The 17,932-nt window shown below is 44.8% G+C and overlaps 1 pseudogene; it reads left to right on the top strand.

Moving 5' to 3' along the window:
• Positions 1–6,853: 6,853 nt before the first annotated feature.
• On the top strand, positions 6,854–7,568 carry LOC115088685 (annotated as a pseudogene).
• The last annotated feature ends 10,364 nt before the right edge of the window (positions 7,569–17,932 follow it).

The following is a 17,932-nucleotide window of genomic DNA, read 5'->3' as shown; positions in this document are numbered from 1 at the left end:
TTCCTGATCTGGTTTTGGATTGGGAGTTTGCTCTTTGTCTAGGGTGCCCCATGCTTAAGAATATAAGAACATAAGAAATTGCCATGCTGGGTCAGACGAAGGGTCCATCAAGCCCAGCATCCTGTTTCCAACAGAGGCCAAACCAGGCCACAAGAACCTGGCAATTACCCAAACACCAAGAAGATCCCATGCTACTGATGCAATTAATAGCAGTGGTTATTCCCTAATTCATCTTGATTAATAGCAGTTAATGGACTTCTCCTCCAAGAACTTATCCAAACCTTTTTTGAACCCAGCTATACTAACAGCACTAACCACATCCTCTGGCAACACATTCCAGAGCTTACTTGTACATTGAGTAAAAAAGAATTTTCTCTGATTAGTCTTAAATATGCTATTTGCTAAATTCATGGAATGCCCCCTAGTCCTTCTATTATTTGAAAGTGTAAATAACCGATTCACATCTACTCGTTCAAGACCTCTCAGGATCTTAAAGACCTCTATCATATCCCCCCTTAGCCGTCTCTTCTCATAAGAACATAAGAAAATGCCATACTGGGTCAGACCAAGGGTCCATCAAGCCCAGCATCCTGTTTCCAACAGTGGCCAATCCAGGCCATAAGAACCTGGCAAGTACCCAAAAAACTAAGTCTATTCCATGTTACCATTGCTAATGGCAGTGGCTATTCTCTAAGGGGCAGATTTTTTTTAAAAATACGCGAGCGCGTACTTTTGTTCGCGCAGCAGGTGCGAACAAAAGTACGCTGGATTTTATAAGATATGTGCGTAGCCGCACGTATCTTATAAAATCCGGGGTCAGTGCGCGCAAGGGGGTGCACATTTGTGCAACCTGCGTGCACCGAGCCCAGCGCGAGCTGCATGTTCCCTCCGAGGCCGCTCCAATTTCGGAGCGGCCTCGGAGGGAACTTTTCTTCGCCCTCCCCCCCCCTCCCCCTCCCTTACTCTACCTAACCCACCCCCCCCCCCCGGCCCTATCTAAACCCGCCCTTACCTTTGTCGGCAAAGTTACGCCTGCTTTCAGCAGGCGTAACTTTGCGCGCGTCGCCGGCAGCCCCGCTCCGTCCTCTGGTCCCGGGGGCTGGTCCGGAGGCCTCGACCACGGCCCCGGGCCGGCGCCACGTCCCCGAGCCCGCCCCTGAAATTGCCGCGTTGGCTGTGTTCCATTAAATCATGTCTTTCTATGTGTTCTACGATTTTTTATTCTGGTAGGGACTATCCCTTCCTGAGAGTAGAAAGGACTTTAGTAGAAGATTTTTCAGGATTTGTTTGTACCTGGATGAATCCTGTTCCTGCTGGTGAAGTAACTCCATAACCACAGGGCAGGAGGGAGAAGACCTGGTTATTCCTTTCCAGCCAGTGAGAATGCTACAGTGACTCTTCATCCACTGGTGATGTTTTGGATTTTAAGCAGGGTTGCATTTTTAGTTTTTTATACCACCTCTTCTCACTGTTTGACTGGGCTGTAAAAGACTTGCTGGTATCCAGAAAAAAAGACCTTTTCCCCTAAGTGGTTCAACTATAGGAGTCCAGAAGAGTTTCAAGATCAAATTGGAGACCCCAACTAGATCTCCCCCACGGGGAACACAGAACACAAGATGAGAACATCTGGGACTCTGCTGGACTGCAGGTACAAGAAGTTTTCTGGGATTTAGGGGACTCCCCTCAGTAGGCTTCCCTTCTGGACTGGGACCTTGCCCTGCAGACAAGTAAGGGGGTGAGCTGCTCTCTGGGAGTAGTGAAAAGGACACCTGCACAGAGTAATGAAGAGAGAGTTCCATCTGTATGATCTAACACAGATGTGAGATAAGACAACACATTGATTGGGTATTTATTTAATTTTGAGCACCCACATTGTGTTCTGCTATTTATACAGCACTAATATCACCAAAGAGGAAAGTAACACACCTAAGGGAGGATTCCTGTTCACCGCCTGAGCCTAAAAAGTTAAGCCTTTCCCCCATAGAAAGAATCCACTCCTTGGGACTTCTTAAAAACTGGGGAAGTGGCAAAAGGGGATAGCCCTGAGAGAAATTCTTTGGGTTGCCCTCTGGACAATCATAACATCTGAAAAACAGTTCCATAGTTTTAGCAGAATCTTTCTGAGCATGTTAATAAAGACCACCACTGTAATTATTTAGTAGGCCACTTTAATGCGTAGTATTGAGAAATGTAATAGGATTGCAAAAGATGTTTATTAGATCAACTGGGATTATTCTATATTTATATAAGGTTACATTTTTATTTGTTCTTAATGGGCATTACATTATGATTGTGATAGGTTATGTTTTATATTTGTATTTATGCTTTGTTATGCTGTAATTGATTTATAGCTTGAATGCACATTGCTTTATATTGGCTATGGCTGAAAAGGTGAACTATAAATGCTGTTCTAAAGTAAATTTAATTAAAATATGATCATTGTTCCACATTGCATGCACTTTTAGCCACATTTACAGAAGGCATTACCAGGCAACATTTGAGTTGGGGTAGAAAAAATAACCCTTCGTGATTCCATTTTCAATTTTACTTGCATTATTTTCCATGGAAAATCTACCCACACAAAAAGAAGATGCAAAACTCCACAGCTACTTTGTACCCATAAGTTTCACAGTAAAACCAACATGCACTTCCTCTCTGAAACTGTACAAAGTCTGCTGGCAAAAAGTACTCGTGGAAATTTCCCAGTGCAGACAGTCTAAAAAGTGCCCACTTTGGGGTACATTTTCAAAGAGTTACGCATGTAATATACGCGCGTAACCCTTTAACCACCCCTCCCCCCCTGCGCGCGCCGAGCCTATTTTGCTGTGCGCATGTTATAAAATCGGGGTACATTTGTGCGCGCCGGGTAGCACAAATGTACCCCGTGCATGCTTGTTTAAAAATCTGCTCCTGTGTGTGAGCAGTTTCAGTTAAAAGAAAGTCACCAAAAAGCCATTACTTGCACGGTGTTTTTTTCCCTGCCAGAAGTTGCAGGAAATTAAAGCCCTGGTCAAAAATGTTGCTGTTTCAAAATTGTGCAAAGAAACTGACTGGAGGGAGGGAAGGGACAGATGACTTTTTGTTTCCCTTCTTTTGCCTGAAACTAACATTTGACCCTCAATCTGCTTTTTCTTTTTCATTTATTTTTCAAAACTTCAACACCTCCTCATGCAATAGCAACAAATAGGACTTTCTGTGGGTTGCAGGTACAAATAACTTCCTCTAAAAAGAGGTGATAGGGCAAAATAGTATTGAAATTCCAGAAAGCATACGGCAAACATGAAAGATGGTGGGGAAGTAAAACTAGAGGTCAGATATGAGCATGGTAAATACAGTATTCATGGAGAATGAGCAGACTACACAAAAGTCAAACCTTTTGCGGTGAAATGAAAGAAGTAGAACTAGGGGTGATGATATGAAACTCCAAGGGGGTAGCCTCAGGAACCCGGATAGTCAAAAACTCTGAATACTACAAGGTCAGACAGGTAGCAATTTATCCAGCTAAGTGGCGATCACTGAAGAATAAGCAGCTATGTTTAGCAGCTGGATAAGTCTCTTCTCCAACTAAGTAGATAGCCAAATATGCAGGACCGGTGCATCCATTAGGAAAACAAGGCAGTTGCCTAGAGCACCAAAGTTTGGGGGGCAGAAAAATCCTATCAGCATGAGGCCCAGAGGGCTGCTATGCCAGAGATAATATGGCCAAAAAAAGGAGAGCTGTTCTGGAGCCACTGTCGTCGACAGGAGGGGGCACTGTGCTACAGGTAAGTTGGGGAAAGGGGTGCATGACTGAAGATTTGCCGAGGCTCCAAATACTCCTGCACCGGCCCTACAGATACATTTAGGCAAGCAGTGGGTAGATCAGCGTGGCACTACTTATTCAGCTAAATTAGCACTTCTTAGCCAAATAAGTGCCTATATTTGGACTTATCCGGTTAAATTAACTGGATAGGTTAGTCTGCCATAGAACAAGTCTAACTTAGCCAGATATAACATACCTAGCTGAATACAGGGATATTCAGCAACATAGCTGTGCTGCTGAAAATACCACGTCTTATCCAGCTAACTTACAAAGACAGATAAGTCCGAATATTGGACCCAGGAAATGCTTCTTCATAGAAAGGGTGATGAAGACCACAGTAATTAAATTCAAAAGGGCATGAATTAAAAACAGAGGATCCCTACTAGGGATGTGAATCGTGTCCTCGATCGTCTTAACGATCGATTTCGGCTGGGAGGGGGAGGGAATCGTATTGTTGCCGTTTGGGGGGGTAAAATATCGTGAAAAATCGTGAAAATCGTTAAAAAATCGAAAAATCGAAAAAATCGAAAAATCGAAAAACCGGCACATTAAAACCCCCTAAAACCCACCCCCGACCCTTTAAATTAAATCCCCCACCCCCAAATAACTTAAATAACCTGCGGGTCCAGCGGCGGTCCGGAACGGCAGCGGTCCGGAACGGGCTCCTGCTCCTGCATCTTGTCGTCTTCGGCCGGCGCCATTTTCCAAAATGGCGCCGAAAAATGGCGGCGGCCATAGACGAAAAAGATTGGACGGCAGGAGGTCCTTCCGGACCCCGCTGGACTTTTGGCAAGTCTCGTGGGGTCAGGAGGCCCCCCACAAGCTGGCCAAAGTTCCTGGAGGTCCAGCGGGGGTCAGGGAGCGATTTCCCGCCGCGAATCGTTTTCGTACGGAAAATGGCGCCGGCAGGAGATCGACTGCAGGAGGTCGTTCAGCGAGGCGCCGGAACCCTCGCTGAACGACCTCCTGCAGTCGATCTCCTGCCGGCGCCATTTTTCCGTACGAAAACGATTCGCGGCGGGAAATCGCTCCCTGACCCCCGCTGGACCTCCAGGAACTTTTGGCCAGCTTGTGGGGGGCCTCCTGACCCCCACGAGACTTGCCAAAAGTCCAGCGGGGGTCCGGAAGGACCTCCTGCCGTCCAATCTTTTTCGTCTATGGCCGCCGCCATTTTTCGGCGCCATTTTGGAAAATGGCGCCGGCCGAAGACGACAAGATGCAGGAGCAGGAGCCCGTTCCGGACCGCTGCCGTTCCGGACCGCCGCTGGACCCGCAGGTTATTTAAGTTATTTGGGGGGGTTCGGGAGGGTGGGGGATTTAATTTAAAGGGTCGGGGGTGGGTTTTAGGGGGTTTTAGTGTGCCGGCTCACGATTCTAACGATTTATCGTTATAAATCGTTAGAATCTGTATTGTATTGTGTTCCATAACGGTTTAAGACGATATTAAAATTATCGGACGATAATTTTAATCGTCCTAAAACGATTCACATCCCTAATCCCTACTGACTAGAGGATGGAAATAAAGACATGGGAAAACCTCTGTTAACTGTAGGTGTAACATTTCTGCACTGGAGTAATCTGCACGGAGCAGCAGTTAGCTACCACCCTTTACAAACTTCATGGGGATAATCTGCACAGAGCGGCAAGTACTACCTTAAGCAACTTGCTATAGAAACCGGATGGACCATCGGGTCTTTATATACCATCATTAATTTACTGTCCTGCTATGAACTTTAGCAGATTTTATAATTTATGATTCTCTATCTCTGTTTCTATTTAATAACTGTACATAAGGCCAGGGACGGTAACTTTAAACAACCGTACAGGTGCACATGTGCGCGTTTGCTGGCTCATGCCCAGGGACATGGCCATTTTATAACATACATGTGTATATGGGCATATGGTATAAAATAAGCTGAACACATGCACATGTGGACGCCATTTTAAGTAGGCACACACCTATGCGCCCAAATGCCGCTTTTATCATGTAAGTGGGGGGATTTTAATAGACATTACACTGATGTAATTACCAGTTTTCCCAGTCCCTTTGCAATTTGCTCAGGTAAGGGATAGGACTTCCTATCCCTCCTAGTAACAAGCTTGCCTTTTACCCTATTAACCCGACCTTTAACACCCTGCTCACCTCTTTACTTGTATTTGTTTTCTGACTTATACGCCATCCATAGCAGAAGTAAAGTTTACGCGGCAGGGGAGCCTGGCGTGCTTGTAAGTATTTACGCACTGGTTTCATTGAGAAAGTCAGGAACTTCCACACTCCGCCCAGACCATGCCCACATATTTTTGTGTGCGTAGCAGGACATATGCGCATATGTAGGTGCGTTTTAAAATCTGCACAGCACGCGCAGCCGGCTTATATGCTATCTCTTGGGTTTGGTGACGCAACGGGCTTTTGAATTTCCACTTTAAATATTCCAGACATATAGGACAGATTTAAGGATTAAGCAGTTAGTATCGGAAGGTAATTTTTCACATGTATTGAATTTGCACAAAATTTAAAGTTTGCACAGGCTCTCACAGCATTTCCAACACTCTGCAAAGAAGTGTGAGCAAAAAATCTTCAGAAATGAAACCAAATTATCTTTTATGTACTTCTGAAGACATGCAAGTTTTGCCAAGTCATAAATCTGACTCTAGGCAAAAACAAGCACAATACCAATTATGCACAATAGTATTTATATCCTTAAAAGTCACATAAATACACAATTGGGAAATTAATGGGATTAGACTTAAATCTTGCTTTATTCTCCCTCCCTCAATCTCCCTGGCACTTCACACTTCCCTCTGCTGATTTCATATTCTGTAATAAGAAGAACAATTAACTCTAACACTCTGCATCATTCTTTCTCCAGCTCCTGGTTGCTTTGTTGTCCTCTACTCTCAGGCAATGCTGAATGAAACTAGGGTGAAATGAATTCCTGCTCCTAGGCTTATCCACGTACCCAAAGCTGTGGGCTGAGTTCTTTGTATTGTTCCTCACTCTTTACCCTGATGACCTTGCTGGGTATTCTCTTATCATTACTGCTATTTGCCATGGACTCTCGCCTCCAAACCCCCATGTACTTCTTCCTCAGCAACTTGTCCATCCCTAGAAATTATGCTACACATCTGTCACCATGCCAATACATACTGGCGAGCCTTCTGAAGAACTCAAACACTATCTCTTCATCTGCGTGTTTTGCCCAAACTTACCTGTTTACCCTTGTGCGCAACCACAGAGTGCCTCATCCTTACGATGATGGCCTATGATCGATACGTTGGCAATCTGTATCCCTTTGCGCTACATGCTCATTATGAACAAGCAAGTATGCCTAGGTTTGGCAGCCATGTGCTGGTTCTGTGGTGTTCTGAACTCTGTTAATAGAAACATTTCCCGTGACTCTCTTACCTTACTGTGGGCCCAATGGGGGTAGACCGAATGTACTGTGAAATTGAACCATTGCTCAAACTCTCTTGCAGTGACCCCTATCTAAATAAAATCCTGATGTCTGCCTCTGCTATTTTCTTGGGATCTGCTGCTTGATACTCATTCTTATCTCCTATGTCTACAATCACTGCAGCCATTCTGAGGATCCCTTCAGCTGAGGGGAGGCGCAAAGCCTTTTCTACCTGTGCTTCCCATATCACTGTTGTTGCCTTGTACTATGGAGCTCTGATCTTCATGTATCTGAGGCCACATCCAGTTCCTTCACACAAGATGGGACAGCATGGTGTCCACCATATATTGCATTGTGATTCCCGTGCTTAACCCCATAATATATAGCCGAGGAACAAAGAAGTTAAAAGATCCCTGAAGAAAAGCAATAGAAAAATGGTTTTCTTAATAGCTTGCAAAGGATTATGGAACAAATAACATTTACATATTATGACTTGTTTTGGTTAAAGTAGTGTGACTACTATGTTAGTTGACTTGAAAAGTAAGCAATAAAAAATCAGTAAATATGTAAGTAGGTGATTTATTGGACAAACTCAAATTGGGCCCAATATTAGGGATGTGTATTCTTTTAAAATGAATGTTAAATCCAAACCAAATGGGCCAATTTAGTTTTTTTTGTTGGTCCTGAAAATGAATGGGGCAATGTCCCTTGAATGAATCATATCCCAATGTTTTAATGCCCATACACTTGAATGGCTCTATTAAAGTTAATGGAGCCATTAAACTGTATGAGAGCTATTGTGGGAGGTGAGTGTGAGAGTCTCCATAGCAACCAGCCCTTGCCAGCCACCATGTGTGACTTCACAGACTTGCCAGGATGTGTCGGCAAGGAACCAGAATGCCAACATATCAGAGTGAAGCATTTTTCTTATTCAGCCTATCACTGCTTTGTTGATCCAGTGACACTGATCCTGAGTTCTGAGCATTTGCAAAGTTAGGACTTGGGAAGGTACATATTTCCTGAGAAATTTTCTGAAGAGGACATGCTTTCATTGAGCTCTGTCACACATGTTCAATGCGTTCTTTTCTGGTTTATTCTAGAAACATTTTAAATCCAATTCTTCTGCACTGGTTACTTTTGATATCTTATTGCCATTCCCACTGAGAAAGAAAGGCTTGTGTTTTTACAGCCTTCCTCCTCCCTTGAGGGAGGCAGTTGGAAGTGATTGGGGATCAACTGCAGTGAACCATCTGTGCCACAGTGTCCCAAAACAGAGTGCAATTTTCTCTGAGTCTGCACTGCACCAGAATATGTCTACGAAGCAAGAAGCTGGCCATTTTGTAGATTCTCTGGCTGTCAGTACAGTACTAGTACACACAAAGCAGAGCTCCTCTTTCAACTGTGCTGTGTGTACTGTGTACTAGTGTAAAGAGGAAAAACACTGCATTGTCTGAGTATATAATTTACCCTTAGTCACAAAGTGATCAGTCAATGTATTATTCACTAACACCACACACCACTCATTCACTTCATTCAAACTATAAAGATTTAAAAATCCTATCACTAATCACAATAAGCACTGCATCAAAGAAATAAAATCCCATGTTAGGAAAAAAGCAGAGGCGTGAGAGGAAGCCCATAGGTGGCAGAGGAGTCCCTAGAACAATTTGTCCCCCATCTAAAAGAAAGGGAGTTTTTACAGATCAGAAATGACAGGAGAGGCAGGCAGGTCCATCAAGCAGAAATATGAATATGTATTTGTTTTGTCTTTTTATATACCGACATTCGTTTGGCACATCAACATCGGTTTTACACGTGGAAACAGATAGCTTAACGAAGATTTGGAATGAGAATAGGAAATTAGAAAATTACATTATAACATTTTGAGGAGAAATTACAACATTTCAGGGGAGATAAGTTATAGGAACAGGGTGCTAGTAATAACAACAGCAATGTATTTTATATATATATAAAGGTGTCCTTAACATAGGGAAAAATATTGGAGAAAAAGTTAGTACAGCAGTTTTTAAATTATATGTAGTTCTGGAAATATGGAGAGGATGTGCCACCACCCACCACATCTGTTTCTCTTCCTCTTGTTTTGGAGAGTAGGGAAAGGATAGGCAGTAGCAGGATACCACCAATGGAGGTAGAAGTGCAAGTTCTAACAACACCTGCCATGCAATCTTCTTTAGTTAGCGCTGAAGAAGCAGTAAAAGTGAAATTGTCAGAAGCCACATCAAAATCTGAAGCTGAATTCCTTTTAAATGATTCCCAGAAGAGGAGATAGGACATCTGTTAGCTGAAGACACTAGCTTTGGAGGATTATTTAGCAGTATCTTAGCCTCCACTTCAATCATGGAGAAGAGAGAGGCAAGAGTTGATGTTGGTGAGGGAAGACAAGCAACACTGCAGGACAGAGGAAAAGGGATGCCCCCTGCCACTGTTTCTCAAGGTTCATCCTCTTCCACCTCTATATTAGTGTGAGCATCATCCACCCCCAAGGATGCAGACACAGATAAGGGATCACGAAAGAAATCTGTGATCTGCAATCACTTTCAAAAGAGGGAGAACCCATGTTCAACTTGGTGCAAATTATTGTGTCAAGGACATCAGCCAAGGCCATTAACCAATGTTGGGATGTTGCATCTCCTACAGAAGCAGCATCCACTTTAACAGTTAGCTAGGGATGATAGTGTAGCAGTAGTCATGAGACCCAGTCTTCCATCTAGAGGACACTGTTTCAAAGAGGACAACTGTTCCTCAAGGCTGCTTACTTGCCCTTAATTCCTTCCACTAGTCATATAGCAGCTATATGTCATAAGCAACAGACCACAATAGAGAAAATGAGGTGTACGGTTGCACTATCCCAGGGTAAGAGACAGGCAGCATCTAATGTGGTGACCAGGAGCAGTAGTAAAATGATTGCTCTAGATGATCAGTCCCTGCAGATAGTGGAAAACATGGATTTCAAGTGTTTACTGTCTTTCACCAAGTTCCACCAGTAGAGCCTACATCAGTCATCCATTGGCATCAACTGATTCCAATGATCTGCCGTGTCCAAAATTCCACCACTGGGGGCCTACAAGCAGATCCAATTATCCACTGATTCCATCTGCATGACTTGCTCCAAATACCACCAGTGGAATCTATATCCAATTATCAACTGGTATCTATTGACTCTATCTGCCTTCCTTGCTCCAAATACCACCACTGGGGCCTACAAGTACATCCAGTCATCCACTGACTCCATTTGCCTGTCTTGCCCTGAACACCACCACTGGGGCCTGTAAGTATAACCTTAAGAACATAAGAAATTGCCATGCTGGGTCAGACTAAGGTCCATCAAGCCCAGCATCCTGTTTCCAACAGAGGTAAAACCAGGCCACAAGAATCTGGCAATTACCCAAACACTAAGACGATCCCATGTTACTGATGCAATGAATAGCAGTGGCTATTCCCTAAGTAAACTTGATTAATAGCCGTTAATGGACTTCTCCTCCAAGAACTTATCAAAAACTTTTTTGAACCCAGCTACACTAACTGCACTAACCACATCCTCTGGCAACAAATTCCAGAGCTTAACTGTGCGTTGAGTGAAAAAGAATTTTCTCTGGTTTGTCTTAAATGTGCTACTTGCTAACTTCATGGAATGCCCCCTAGTCCTTCTATTATACGAAAGTGTAAATAACCGATTCACATCTACATTATCTGAAAGTGTAAATAACTGATTCACATCTATCCTTTGATTCCTTTTCCATGCTTAGCTCGCATCACCACCACTGCGGCCTACATCCAGTGATCTAATGACATACATGTCTACTATGATAATTGAAAATTTGGATAATCAAAAGCCACAGCAGAGCTGTGGAGTCAGCATATGCTTGAGTAGCTGAATAGTGGATTCAGTGCATCTTCCACAGTGGAATCAGTGCAGGCCTTCATAGCTGCATAATAGAATTGACACTGAGCATATACATTTACATTATCAAGCAAGTTCAGAAAATTGCTATCTCAGAGGAATTGATGCTTTATTTGTTGCTCATCCCATCCGCGCTCGGCCCGTGCACGGGCCAGCTCACCTCGCTAACTCCTCTGCTGGTCCCAGGTCGGCCTCTCCCACAGCGGCTGCAAGTTCCTTGAGGCCTCGGCGTTCCATGGCAGCGGTTGCTGGGCCTTCATCGACATGCCCTTCCTCACGCCAAGGCGCGGCACCCTCCGTGACGTCAGCTCCGTCCATAGGCATGTGCGCGCAGACCACCCAGTCCCTTGTAGGGTATGGGGCAGGTCCCAGCTCTGCGGCGTGCCCTGATTGAACCTCGCATATAAGGAAGTCCCTGCCTGTACTTCCTTGCCTTGGCAATCGGGTCAACACACTGTGTTCTTGTTTGCCTTCATCTCTACGCCTATTCCAGTCTTGTTCCAGTCTCATTTCAGTCTCATTCCAGCCTTGTTCCAGCTTTGTTCCAGAGTGCTCCTCCTCCAGCATCCTTCTGTTCCAGTCCTGTTCCAGCATCCTCCTGTTCCAGCCTTGTTCCAGTGTCCTTCTGTTGCAGCGTCTGTCTCCCGTGTCTCCCCAGGTAGTACCTATTGGACTGACTCTCAGGTACTGATCTCTGCCTGCTTCTGACTTCGTTGCCTGCTGCATGGATCCTGACCTCTGTCTGACCTTGACTACTCTCGGACTGACCTTCCGGAATCTGACCTCTGCCTGCCTCCTCGACTAGTCTTGGACTGACCTTCTGGAACCTGACCTCTGCCTGACCTCGACTACTCTCGGACTGAACTCCTGGAACCTGACCTTTGCTTTGGCTGACTATCTGTGGACTGACCTTTGGAACTTGACCCCAGCTATCCTTGACCATGCTTCCTTGATTCTGGCCTTGTTCCTAGCCTTGTTATCTCAGACTCTCTTCTGGCCCTCCGTGGTTCCTCTGGCCTCCTGTCCAGACACCGACCGTGCTCCTTTGCTCATGGTGGGCACACCCTTGAACTTTCTCTCTGGGAGAACCTATGAGGCCCACCTATGTCCAAATGGCCTGGGTCCCTACAGGCTCCACCTGGGAGGGACCTCGGGCTTCCAGTGGTGAAGCTCCAACTAGCCTCTATCTCCTTCGGTGCTCCGCCTCCTGGTGGCAGGTGCTTCCTGGGTCCGACCAGGGAGCTGTCCTACCCTGCACCAGGCCAAGGGTCCACCCCCGAGTGCTACAGGTTGCCAAGGCCATGGACTCGGCGGATTCTCCCACCTCCCTAGGCCTACCAGGGCTGGCTGCAACTGTCCAAGAGCATTGACGAGCCTTGGAATCATTGGCTTCTTCGGTTGAAGAACTCTGTTCCCTGTTGCGAGACACAGCTCTGGCCAATCCCGTGGACCTGTTGGCCTCCCTGTTACCTAGAGCATCCTTGGCTCTTCCTGCTCCGCCCCGATACAATGGGGATCCATGCCTCTGCCGATGCTTCCTCAACCAGTGCTTTATGCAATTTGCACTGCAACCCTCCTTGTTCCCAAAGGACACCACGAAAGTGACTTTCATTCTCTCTCGCCTAGAAGGCAAAGCTCTTGCAAGGGCTTCTCCATTGTGGGAATGTTCCGATCCCATGCTATCTGTTCAGTGCTGCTCCCCCAGGGGGAGGGGCTAGCACTAGCTGATACTCCATAGGCGGAGTTAATGATCTACTGTGGGTAGTAGATAATACCATATTATTAGTGTAAAGAATGAACACTCAGTAAAATGGTGAATCCCTGGGCTGATGGTAGATGACAGCGTCCTCAAGTGGAGATCTCGAGAGGGACCATCAGCTAGGCTACAGTATTTAGATAGACACAAATAGTTCTTTATTAGACTGGAAGCTGGACTTCCAGAGGTGGCAGTAGTGAGTCATTGTGTTCAGCAAGGCTGAAGTCCTTCTGATACTGGAATATAATCCCTGGGTCGCTTGAGCTGTAGAGAGAGACTAGAAGTAGTGAGTAGACAGGGTATACTGGATACAAGATGGTACACTCACAGTAGCAGCTGTCTGCAATGGTCTCTATGCCACATAGAATCTTCAGTACATTCAGGAACAGGAGCCGTAAGCGAGCACTTGTTCCCACAAACAGTCTTTAATAAGAACTCACAATTGCTGTATATGAAATGGCTTCTAGAGTAGAAGAGAGTTTGTATAAGATTCTAGGAACATGGGCCCTCGTGGAGCAAGTACCGGTTCCTATCTGTAATCTTGCCAATGTAACTCTTGACCTCTGTACCTTCGATAACGTCTAGGACGGAAGGGAGTCTTCAGAGCAATAGGAATGTAGGTCCTCGTGGAGCGAGTAAAGATTCTTATGTAATAGAACTCACAGTGCTCAAGTCCGTGATCGCTTCCAGGCAATGAAGAGTCTTCCGAGTGGTCTGGCAATCTGAAATCAAAAAGAGAGAGCAGAGCCCCAGTGGAGCGGGTACTCCAGATAAGTTAGAAGCAGAGTAGTTTGGTGAATCGCAACCAAGAAGTAAGATTCGCGTCCTTGCTAACTCATTTGAGTTTAGCAAACAAAGACCTTTTAAAGTGCAAATGGAAGACGTCACTGTGGGGAAACACCGCCGAGGTTCGCGCCCTTGCAGGTTCAGTCTGGAGTGCGTGCGCGCGCCCTTACGTCCTTAGGAACATAGCGGTTTCATAACGTCAAGCCAGTTCAGAAATTCTGACAAGATGAGGCAGGAGAACTCCGTATTCGCAGCTGTCTGTCAGACCCAGAGGGAGTCGCCATCGGAGTAGAGAGGGTGGAGCGAGGGTGAGAAACAGGCATGGACGCAACACTATCCCAGTTGTCTGAGTTTGTCACTGTCTTCAAGCAGACCTTCGGTGACCCCAGCTTACAAGCTGTAGCCAGCCATGACCTCCTGCACCTACGTCAAGGGTCTAAAACCCTCTTGGAGTATACAGCGGAATTCAGGACCTTGGTTACTGAGCTCAGTTGGCAAGGGGATTGCCTGCAAGCTATCTTTCTTGATGATCTGTCCAGTGCACTCAAGGATGAACTCGCTGTCCGTGAGACTCCCATGTCTCTAGAGGACTTAATCTCCCTCGCAAGGAAGATTGATCACAGACTCCGGTTATGGTGCCTAGAAGTAAAGGCCTCTCGACCTCCTGCTCCTCGCCCCATGTGGGCTGAAACTCCTCCGCCTAAGACCACGTCGGTACCTCCACCTCCTGCGGATGAACCCATGCAGGTTAACCATGGAAAGATATCTTCAACTGAATGTCTTCGTCGACAGAAGGAGGGTCTCTGCCTTTACTGTGGCACGTCTGGACACCTTCGACAGTCTTGTCAGGTTCGTCTGGAAAACTCCAATGCCTAAGCCTGGCGGGGATCCCAAGTTTGGGCGCCACTGTTTCTGGCCCCCAACTTCTTCCAGTCTCCATAGACATTGAGTCTCGCTCCTTTGCCACCACTGCCCTCGTAGATACTGGAGCCAGTGGCAGCTTCATCATGGACAACATCATCAAGCTCCTGAACATTCCTCTACTGCCACTGGAGGTGTCTCTTTGCATCGCTTCCATCCAAGGGGAACACCTTCTGGGGCTCATCACCCATCGAATAGTGGCCGGCCACCTCACTGTGGGCACTCTCCATGAAGAGGGGATGTCCTTCTACGTACTGAAGCGTTCCAGTCACTATATAGTCCTAGGGTTACCCTGGCTCCAGGTCCATGGACCCCAATTTGACTGGCACTCCCTGCAGTTGGTGCAGTGGGGTCCCAAATGCCAGAAGACCTGTCTACGACAAGTAACTCCTGTGGTGCCTGTTCTTAAGTCTACCACCCTTGCCGGGTTGCCGGCCCAGTACGCCGAATTTGAGGACGTCTTCTCAAAGAAGGGAGCTCATATACTTCCTCCATGCCGCAAATTGCAGCATGGAGGAAGTATATGCGGCATGGAGGAAGTATATTGCTGGGCATGACGCCTCCCAAAGGCAGGACTTATCCCTTATCTCATCCCGAGTCTTTAGCCATGTCAGAATACATCAAAGAGAACCTAGAAAAGGGGTTTATTCAACCTTCCGACTCCCCCGCAGGAGTGGGCTTTTTCTAAGTAAAGAAAAAGGATGGTGGATTATGCTCTTGTATAGATTACAGAGGGTTCAATGCCATTACCCAGAAAGATTGATATCCATTGCCCCTCATCAGTGAACTATTCAAAATTATCAATCTTACCAAAAAGTTTACTTCATCCAATCCCCCTATCCCCCAGCGTAATACACCTTCACTTCAACAGACCGTAAGATTAGACTCATTTGAGACCACCTCCTCTCTCGAAGTGGAAAATATCTTGAAAAAACTCAAACCTTCTTCACATCCTCTAGACTCCATCCCTCCAAACTTTCTCATTGCAATACCAAATACAATTGCTAAGCCCATTGCAAAAATCATCAACTGTTCATTAACCCAAGGATTAGTGTCCGATTCTCTAAAACAAGCCATCCTGAAACCTCTCCTAAAAAAACCCAACTTACCAACATCAGACCCAGCAAATTTCCGACCCATTGCCAATCTTCCATTCATCGCTAAGATCATGGAGAAAATAGTGAATAAACAACTCACTGAATTTCTGGAGGAACACAATATCCCTGCATCTTCACAATATGGTTTTCGTAAACATCTTAATACTGAATCACTTCTGATTTCACTTACGGTCTCCATTATTGTAAACATGGACAAAAAACAATCACACCTACTGATTCTTCTAGATCTTTCAGCTGCCTTTGATACGGTCAACCATTCAATTATGCTAGACCGACTCGAAGATATTGGCATTGCGGGTATTGCCCTTGACTGATTCCGTTCATTCCTTAGCAACAGATCATTCAAAGTTAAAATCAATAATAAACAATCACATCCAATCAGATCCAACTTAGGTGTCCCACAGGGCTCTGCCCTCTCACCAACTTTGTTCAACATATACCTGCTTCCTCTCTGCTTCCTCCTTACCATGCTGAAAATCAAGCATTACATATATGCGGATGATATCCAAATTCTCATCCCTATTATGGAATCATTACAAAAATCACTTATGTTTTGGGATAATTGCTTCAAAGAAATCAGTTCACCCCTCTTCCAAATGAACTTAGTTATCAACAAAGACAAGACTGAATTCCTAATCATCTCTCAAGATGAAAACCTCCTGTCCAATAAGACAATTTTTCACCAATATAATCAGCCCCAAACTAACAACCTCTATCTAGCTAACTTCACATCAACAATACCAGATTACATCAAAAAGACCTCCCACGTAAGAGATTTAGGCACTCTCCTAGACAACCAGTTGAACCTCAAAAGTTTGTCAACAATACTACAAAAGAGTGCTTCTTCAAACTACAAGTCCTTAAAAAGCTTAAACCTCTGTTGCACTTTTATGATTTCCGATTAGTTCTACAAGCAATTATTCCCACTAAAATCGATTACTGTAACTCGTTATTGCTTGGGCTCCCGGCTATCACAATTAAGTCTCTACAGATGTTACAGAATTCAGCTGCCAGGATTCTAACCAACTCCAAAAAAAGGGACCACATCTCTCCTATTCTCTACAACCTTCACTGGCTCCCTATTAAATTTAGAATCCTCTACAAAGTGCTGACCATCATGCACAAAACTGTACACAATCTTGCACCAATCGATCTAACTCACCAAGTTCGCCCTAATAATCCCTCTAGACCATTAAGAAGAGCTTACCAAGGCACTCTCATAGTCTCTCAAGCTAGAACATCACTAAAGAACAGAGCCTTCTGTACGGCGGGTCCCACTCATTGGAACAATCTCCCACCGGACCTCAGACAGGACCCTTGCCCAATATCCTTCAAGAAAAAATTAAAAACTTGGTTATTTAACTTTGCATTTCCTGAATCAGCTTTTTAGCTTATCACATTCTTTCTATTTTGCAAGATGTTTAAATTTTATCTCATATCTCAATTTTCGCTAGCCCATGGTCCCTTTTAAAAGACCTTCAGATGCCCTTCAGTCTTTTACTCCTTTTATTTCCTCTATGACTAGAAATATGTTTATCATGTGTTATTTATGTATGTATGTATGTATATATATATATATATATATATATGTATGTGTTTATCATATATTACATGACTATGTAATGTAAATTGTTTTTTTCTCTGGTCAGTTAAATTTATAAATAAGTTGCCCGGTTTATTATACTGTATGTTCTTGGTTCCATGTATCGCCTTACAGGCAGTTTTTTGTTCCATGTAAACCGGTTTGATTTGTATCTAATGCAAGAAGATCGGTATATAAAAACTAAAAATAAACAAATAAATAAATAAATAAACTATTCGATCATCTCCAAGGGGCTCGAATCTTCACGAAGTTAGATCTCTGGAGTGCATACAATCTTGTACATATCCAACCAGAAGATATCTGGAAGACAGCATTCAACACTAGGGATGGTCACTACGAGTACATTGTGATGCCATTCGGCCTATGTAATGCCCCTGCAGTCTTTCAGCGTCTCATGAATGAGATTCTCTGAGATCTTCTTTATTCCTCTGTCGTTGTATACCTGAACAACATCCTGATTTTTTCCAAGGACCTAGAATCCAACCGTGAACATGTCAAGACCGTACTTCTTCAGTTGAGAGAAAATCATCGCTACGCCAAGTTGGAGAAGTGCATCTTTGAACAGAATCGTCTGCCCTTCCTAAGGTATATCATCTCAGATCGAGGATTTTCCATGGATCCAGAGAAAC

Source organism: Rhinatrema bivittatum, chromosome 3 (assembly GCF_901001135.1).
Source record: "Rhinatrema bivittatum chromosome 3, aRhiBiv1.1, whole genome shotgun sequence".
Classification (NCBI taxonomy): Eukaryota; Metazoa; Chordata; class Amphibia; order Gymnophiona; family Rhinatrematidae; genus Rhinatrema; species Rhinatrema bivittatum.
Note: the sequence above shows the minus strand (reverse complement) of the source record. Positions and strands in the feature narration are given on the sequence as shown.